An 8,733-nucleotide genomic window follows, 5' to 3' on the forward strand; every position below is an offset into this window, starting at 1 on the left:
TCCCCCGTCTCGAACCCAGAATTCAGCCCTGAGTACGGTGCTTGTGCGGCTGGCAGAAACTGCAGCGCTGTAACCCTGCGTCTCTATCCCAGCACGCGCTGCAGACTCTAGCCGCGGGGCGATTTGCTGAATAAGCAGTTACCCTCCGTGCGACAAACCTCTCGCGTTTGAGTCCCCGTAGCCGATCCTCGTGCGATGGAAATCCTTCCTCCAGGTTCCAGAGCACCCCACTATTGCTGGAAATTCCTAACAAGATATCCTTTAGCCGTCCTGACTTGTCATACTCCCACACAGTGAAGCAGCACACGGGGGTAATGCACTCCCCTCGCCGCCATCTTCTCTTCTTCCCCTTAAGTATTCTTATTGTGTTTTCATTAAATTTAATTTTATCTCATTTATTAGACTTGTCTCCTTATTAGCCATATGTTCTAGTTGTTTGTTCAACTTGGTGTGCCTCTTCCTTCTAGTTACCGTGCCTTGTTGAACTGTTTGTCATCATTTTATTTTTCACGTTCCTTTTGGAGAGTTTAAAAGGTACCAAACACTGATTCTCGCCAGCAACCTGTACAGATGAGATGAACTGGGTTTAAAACAGCTGGCTGCAACATTAAGCTAAGAAAATGGTGAAAAAGCACAGGACTTAGAAGTAATTTTCATGTTGAGGGCGGGACCACTCTTTGACCTTAAGGGCCAGCTTCCATGCTGGAAAAGGAGCGCTGGAAAGAGAACGTGCACCCGGAATCTCTTTATTTTTATAGAAGGATACACAAAGGAGTTTTGATGAAATGTTCTTTACCAAATAAGGCAGGGGATAATGTTTCAAGGATGGAATCTTGCTTGGTGATGTCTTCTGGTCAGCAGATTGATTGACATCTTGGCAAGTTACACCCATCTCAGGTGCTGTGTGGGATCACAGGCAGAGCTAAAGGAAAGGTGCACTTGCATTGCACAGCCCAATCAGCGTGCAATGCCAGACCAGTCCCCTCACATGGCTACTATGTGCATAGTTCACACACACAGCCCATGGACAGCTCATGACACTGATGATCAGTCTCATGGGCTCAGGAAGTAGGAAAAATTCTAAAGATGCTTTCAACTTCAAGGGACAGAAAACCCATCTATAAGTCAGTAAAATATTAGGCAAAGATAGGGCACTTCCAGAGTTGAATAATTCAATGATTCAGCACTGATATCACAGATGTTTTCCATCTTGAATTTTATACAATTCAATGTGTCATCCTTTTGGATGAGTTATTTCAGTGTTTCACTTAGATGACATAGTCCCTAGACAGAAATGGGGCATTCCTGTTTCCACCTTTCCCAGAGGCCCTATTGACTTATTGGCCAGAATGGTACCATATATCTTTTTTAGAATTAACTGGTAACTAAGATAGAATATTACATAAGCTTAATCCAGCACTGGTCCATACAATCTGGGGGCTGTGACCTCCTTTTAGGAATCTAAAATCATTATTTTTCCTAATAATGCTAAGATAGTACATGTCTTTTCCCATGTACTGAAAACACAGAAGTAGCGATGGTGGCTAGCTCTGCCAGTAGTTTAACACCAATTGAAGGAGAGGCACCAAAAGGTACAGCAGTGGTATTCTTCACTGCCAGGAACTCATATGAAGTTTTACCTTTTGACTGGTTTTTTACCTGGTAAATGCTGAAGTGCTTTAGTTATCTCTGTTTCAGTATACCTGGTGTCATTGTTTGGATTTTGAGCTGAAATGTCCACTTTTTTCATGAAACTTTTATTTTTCTTTTTGTTTTTTACCCAAAAGACTGACAAATGATATGGTTATTTGGACTTGGATATTTTGCAGACTTTTTCTTGAAAGTGAACAAAGTTAGCCTGTCATTTCAAGGAAAACAACTGACAGTATTTGTTGCAAATGATAAAATTCAAGCTTTCAGATGAAAATTAAGATGTTGGAGAACTTGTATCCACCACTGTGAGCTTGAAAGCTTTATAAGACTTAAAAGAGTTTTCTGATGAGATGATGAGTTTGGTGGTGATATTAACACAAGTGGTTTATTTACTTTTTTAACATGATATGGTAAAGTATGCCATCTTTGGAAAGTTCTGTGTATCTAACTGAACCAATATTTTCCCAATGACTGACGGTTAATAGAAATTCATGCATAGGTAAAATGATCCATTTTAAAGAGCAAAATAGACCAAAAAATTAAGAATAACATAGTACAAAATTTCACTGATCTATTCCATGTTCTACATTGCAAATAACCAACAAGAAACTTTTTTTTCAGTTTTAGTGTAGTATCAAAGAAGAATATCCACAATTATCTGGAAAAAAATTAAAATATTTCTTCACTTCAACTATGTATTTGTATGAGACTGGATTTTTCTCCCTATTTCTCTGTTTCTCTCTGAGAAAGAGATCAAAACAACAGATTGAGACCAAAACAACATATTGGATACAGAATCGGATAATGAGAATCCATGTCTTCAATTAAAAAGACAAATAATTTTTCTTATTTTGAAAACCATAGTTATTTTTCTTAAAATTTATTCATAAAATACATAATGAGTTGGTTATTTTTATTTTTAAATTGAGTATTTTTAAATGATCTGATTTTTAGTTTCTCAAATGGTAAATATTGATGGATATGACTCACATAACTAAATCCACTTTATAGTTCTCAGCAGTCTTGAAGAACGTGTCCTGAAACCAGAATGTTTGAGAACTACCTAGTTTAGACTAATTAAAGATATGCCATTTGGAGCTTGGCTTTGGCCTTCCCTATGGACATAATTTTCTGTTGTCTCAATAAAATCAGGACTCTTTGGCAAAGAAAAAGCAGGAGGGGTGGCAAATGGCTTGGTGTAACAACAATCATCTGCCACAGCTGAAGTGAAGGAGAATTTTTCCAGCACCATTTGGCAATCAATAAGCTTGTGGGATCTTTGGGAAATGTTGGCAAAGTCTCAGATCTCAGGAACAAAGAAGACTTCACATGCCAAGCTCTCCTGTATTACCAGATTCTAGAAGACTTCCTTTAAAAGATGCACTTAGAAAGTGGACGGGGTAGTTAGTTGTCTTTGATACCTGTTGGGAATTAACCTGTCTTTGGTCGGGCTCTCAAAAGCAATGATGATTTTTCTCCTAGGTTGCAGGAGTTTTGATAAATGAGAAAATTCACACTTTGAAATGATAAAATTCAAGCTTTCTTTCCCAGGGAGCACAACACACTGAGATTCCATACACCTGCCTTTGTCCTGTACCAGCTGTAGGTCCCAACTATACCTGGATTCACCTCCAGGCGCCACAAGTCAGCCAAGGTTGTTTTGTGTGATGAATTGGCAATTATTCAAGAAAATTATTATAATGACTATAAAGGGAACAGACAGAAGTAGACTTAAACAATATCTGTATGAGATCAGAGAGAGTAATAGTGGTAAAGAAAACAGAGATATGTAAGGACCCTGTGGGGACACAATAGGAGCTATAGGATTAGGGTCTAAAACAAGGACTTCTCCTTTAAACATGTTGAATTTAATATCCCTAGAGGTCTATAGCATCCACTAGGTAGTTGGAAATATGGTCTGACCTTTAAAAGAGAGATTGGGTTTAGAATGCAGATTTTTGTAATGTTCAATATAAAGGACATAGTTGAAGCTGTAGATATGTTTCCACCTGAGAGATAATCTGAAGTGATAAGGCAGTCTCAGGTATTTAGGAAAAGGAGATTGGAAAAATGAATTAAGCAGAACCAGAACATTTTATTGAAGATGTTAAAAAGAGAGAATCCACAAGGAGAATGTCATCTTACAATGCAGGAAGAAAATTGTGAAAGTTAGTAAGACTTGACAAGTAAAAAGTCAATGACGACTTTTAAAGAGTAAACTACTTTGTAAAACTGTTTTAGAACAGTTTTAGATTTATAGAAAAATTGCTAAGATAGCATAGAGAGTTTCTACTTTCCTCACACATGGTTTACTATTATTAACTTTTTACATTAGTTTATTTGCCATGACTATAAACCAACATGGAATTTTTTCGGTTTGTTTTTGTTTTTGTTTTGAGACAGGGTCTTGCTGTATTGCTCAGATTGGCCTGGAACTCCTGGGATCAAGTGATCCTCCACCTCAGTCTCCCTAGAAGCTGGGATTGCAGACATATGCCATTATGTCTGGTTCTTCTTTATAAGCTTTTATTAACTAAAGTCCATAGTTTTTAAAAAAAAAATTTTTTTATGGGGGAGGGTACTGGGGATTCAACTCAGGAGCACACACTTGGCCAGTGAGCCACATCTCCAGCCCTATTTTTTTTATTTAGAAACAGGGTCTCAGTGAGTTGCTTAGCTCCTCACTCTTGTTGAAGCTGGCTTTGAACTCAAGAGCCTCCTGAGCCACTTGGATTACAGATGTGCGCTACCACATCCAGCCATAGTTTTTAATCTAATTTCTTTTTTGTGTTCCAGAATCCCATCCAAATTACCCTATTTCCTTTAGTCATCATGCCTCAACCTCTTGGTTTTAACAGCTTCTCAAATTTTCATTATTTTTTGATATTGACAGTTTGAGAAGTACTGGTCAGATATTTTGTAGAAAGGCCCTGATATTCTTTTCATGATTAGTCTTGGGTTATGGGTTTTGGTGAGGAAGACCACAGAGGAACAGTGTCATTTTCGTGTGTGTGTGTGTGTGTGTGTGTGTGTTGCTGGGGATCAAACCAGGACCTCTTGTGTGTGAAGTATGTGCTCTACCACTGGGCCTCACCCACAGCCTGAGGTGCTGTTTTCATCACATGCTATCAGACCATATTTTTTAAAAGGAAGTCTGCATGCATAGCCCATACTTAAGTGACTGGGAAGCTATGCTCTTGCTCTTCAAGGATGAAAAAAATCTACATAAATTATTTGAAATGCTTCCACATGGAATATTTTCCACAGTCTGTTCTTCCTCATTTATTAGTTTATTTTAATCATTTGTTTCTATCAGTATGGATGAATCAATATTTATTTTAAACTCAGGTTATAATCCAAAATGATATCTTATTTTCTTGCTCACATTGTTCCAGGTTTGGGCTCTCTGTCTCTCCACTCCTGTGTCTCTTACACACCTTCATTCAATGATGACTTTTTAGTGAGCCATTTCTCCTCAGGGGGTAAACAAAGGTATGACAGTGAATGGAGAAGTAACCAAGTATGAACAGAGGGAGCAGAAAGCTGCTTCAGAAGCACCTCACAGCAAGGGGAAGCTTAAGGTTTGTTCCCAACACATTTTAATCTCACAAAAACACAAGTAGGTGACAGCCCTGGCTATGCTTTGAAAAACCCCAAAGCATAGAAAGGAAAGGAAAAGGAAGAAAACCAATCAAAACAAACAAATCCCAGAGTAGTCAAAGTAAATGAACTCCTAGCATGCCTCTTAAAATTTCTATCTCATGAGACTTAGGAAAGAAAATCAGCATTGTCTGTTCTTACTGCTTTTTATTTGGCGTACACTAATTAAAAAAAAAAAAAAACAGGGAGTAACATGGTAAACGTTAATTACAATGTGAGAATGCCAGAATACTTTTTGATGTACTCAAAACTTTTCTATGAATGCCAACAGTGCAGGATTATATGATTTGATTTTAGGTCTCATTTAAATTCCTGCAAAGACTTGATCTTTAGAAATGATATAAAAATGTTGTCCAAAAAATAGGTAATTTTTCTCACAGTGAATATCTTCCAGTGGTAAAGTCACTTAAAAATATTTAGAAGACAAAATTTCTGTTCATTTTGTTCTCTGATCATTTCCTCAGTTAATAAATGGTGAAGTTATTCTGCTGGGGGCAAAAGAAATGAGAGTGAGTTGGGTGTCTTGTTGGATAGGATGTTGACAGGTGAAGGCTAAATAGAAAATATTAATTCATAATTCATCCTGAAAATACTATTATTGGCCATGTTTCATGCTTTGGGTCCAGGGAAGCCATTCTCAGCAACCATGGCAGTAGTATTTACTGTAACTACTTTATACCAAGCAGTGGACTGGAGGCTGAAGGGATACTACTGGCACAACCCTGCTATCAAGGACTCAGTGATTATAGGAATTCTTGGTACAGGGAATGGGATAGACTAGCAAACACAAGTACAGTGCAAATGATGTGCTGTGGGGGAAGTCTAGGTGCCAGTGCAGAGCAAGACTCGTATCCTAGGGCTGGTCTGCAAAGAGAAAGGACAGGGAAGCTCAGAGTGATAGCTAAATGAAATCTTGAAGGACAGGTAGGAGAGGAAGGAAAGGGAAAGGGTGCAGAAGAAAGGAGGCACCTTAATTAAGTAAGGAAATGCATGACATGTGAGGAAACATAACAAGTCACTCAATATAGTTGGGTTATAGAGTTGCAACAGTAAAACAATGTAAACAATGAATGCAGTTTAAACATCTTTAGTAGTAATATCAAGAAAGTATTAAGAATTCAGTGAAATTTTAATATTTTTATTTAGCCCAATATATTTAAAATCATATAATCTCAGCATATAATCAGTATGAAAAATTATTACTGATGTTTTTATAATTTTGCACTAGATTCTAGGAATCCATTGTGTGTTTTACATTTAAATCACCATCTCAATTTAGACTCTCCACTCTTCAAGTGTTAAACAACCACTTGTGACTTGTGGCTGCCATATTTTGGAAAGCATAATTCTAGAGTAATGAGATGTAAATTCACAGAGATAATATGGAATCAGATTACATCAAACACTGTCAGGTAAATTATTTAACCCACGGGCTGTGGGAAGCTTTGGAAGTTTTATACATGACAGTAACTCAACAAGTTACTGATGGCTCTGACTTTCATTGTGGAGAGTGGATTGGACGTGAGCTTTATCAGGATCCAACTAGTTCTGCCAATAAATGATCATAACTTTAGGGGAGTGACAAGGGTGTGGTGAGATTTAAGAGTCACCAGTTCACACATGTGTAGTCCTGGCTGAGACAGGAGGATCCACTGAGCCCAGGCGTTCCAGGCCAGCCTAGGCAAAACAGCAAGACTCTGTCTCTAAAATTAAAAAGAGAGAGAGAGAGAGGGAGAGGGAGAGAGAGAGAGAGAGAGAGAGAGAGAGAGAGAGAAATAATTAATACAGCATAAGGAGAAATAACCTTACAGGCATTGACAGAATAAGATAAGAATGACTACCTTTCTTCTGCTCCTCTTCCTTGATGCTCCCAGGAAATATAATAAGACAATTTTGAGAACTGGGGAAAACAAGAGAAGGGTGGGAAGATGGAGAGACAATGTGATTAGTTTGGTGCATCTTAAATTGCGAGTTGCTTAGGAGACATTCAAGTGTAATGTTCATATCACAGATGTTACCTGCATAGAGATAGAAACTGAAAACATGAGATTTGCTATAGTTTCAAAGTGGTTTATGCCCAAACCAAGGTGTTAATAGTTTGTATGATGATGTTAAGAGGTGGAAGCCAGGCCTGAGGCACATGCCAATAATCCCAGCTACTTGGGAGGCTGAGGCAGGATGATCCATCTAAGTTTAAGCAACTAAGTCAGACCTTGTATCAAAATAAAGGGCTGAGGACGTAGCTTAGAGGCAAAATTATTTGCCTCACATGCACCAGGCCCTGGATTTGATCCCCAGTACTGCCAAAAATAAAATGTTTTTAAAATGCGATAGGACCTTTAAGAGGTTGGTCTACTAGTGGGTCTTTAGGTCTTTAAAGCATTAAGGTAGTTTTCATGAGACTCTGATTAGTTCTTGTGGGAGTGTTGTTATGAAAGAGCAAGACTGGCCCTGGGCCCCTCCTTGTTCTCTCTACCTCTCCAGTTCACCATGTGATCTCTTGTGTGTGCGTGTGCTCTTGTCTTGATGCCATTTGTCACAGAGTAAACCAGCAAATGCAGCCCTCACCAGAGAACAAGTCAATGGGGCTGCCTGACCTTGAACTTTCAGCTTCAAACTGTGAGCTAAATAAACCTCCTTTCTTTAAAAGTTATCCAACCTCAAATATTTTGTTAGGCAATAGAAAATGGACTAATATAGGAGTGTATAAAATTTCCAAGGATGAATGTATTGAGTACGTTAGCAGTTGTTGTCCAACTTTTCTTTCCTTTATTTTATTTTTTAATGGTCCTAGAGATCAAGCGCAGGGTCTCAAGCATGCTAGGCAAGCATTCAGCTCTTTTAATCTAAATTTTAAAAAAGAATTACCTGGAAACTGATTTAAAATGCAGATTTTTGTTCCTTACTCCTCATTATGCTGGTTCAGCAAGTCTTCGAGGACAGTGGGAAACTGTACTTTTAATAAGAGCCCCTAGAGAATTTGGTGCAAGTGGTCCTTGAAGCCCTCCTTTATAAACACTTGTATAGCATGATAAATAAGAGGAACCAGAAGAGGTTGTCCATGTGTACGGAAGATTGTAGAACAAAAGCTCTCTAAGAAATTAGTCAATGAGGTTTGAAAAACCAGAAGAATGCTATCTGCTATTAAAATGTGTGTGCGTGTGTGTGTGTGTGTGTGTGCGCGCGCGCTTTACAAGATTTTTATGTAAAAGACAGCAAGGAGGAGGGGGAAGGAAGGTGGCGGCGAGGGGAGTGCATTGCCCCCGTGTGCTGCTTCACTGTGTGGGAGTATGACAAGTCAGGACGGCTAAAGGATATCTTGTTAGGAATTTCCAGCAATAGTGGGGTGCTCCGGAACCTGGAGGAAGGATTTCCATCGCACGAGGATCGGCTACGGGGACTCAAACGCGAGAGGTTTGT

The 8,733-nt window shown here is 38.7% G+C and overlaps 1 protein-coding gene and 1 long non-coding RNA gene across 3 annotated transcripts in view; one reads left to right on the top strand and one right to left on the bottom strand.

Annotated features, from left to right (window-relative positions):
• The window catches only part of Slc39a10 (solute carrier family 39 member 10), a 148,819-nt gene that overhangs the window by 61,212 nt on the left and 78,874 nt on the right, over positions 1–8,733 (top strand). The window lies entirely within an intron of this gene.
• Positions 6,436–8,733, bottom strand: part of LOC125618163 — a 13,797-nt gene continuing 11,499 nt past the window's right edge. Inside the window, exons 3-4 of the long non-coding RNA XR_007349417.1 lie at positions 7,155–7,213; positions 6,436–7,016 (exon numbers count right to left, since the gene is read on the bottom strand). This is a non-coding gene — a long non-coding RNA (uncharacterized LOC125618163). The remainder of the gene's footprint in view (positions 7,017–7,154; positions 7,214–8,733) is intronic.

Source organism: Marmota marmota, unplaced genomic scaffold (assembly GCF_001458135.2).
Source record: "Marmota marmota marmota unplaced genomic scaffold, marMar, whole genome shotgun sequence".
NCBI lineage: Eukaryota > Metazoa > Chordata > Mammalia > Rodentia > Sciuridae > Marmota > Marmota marmota.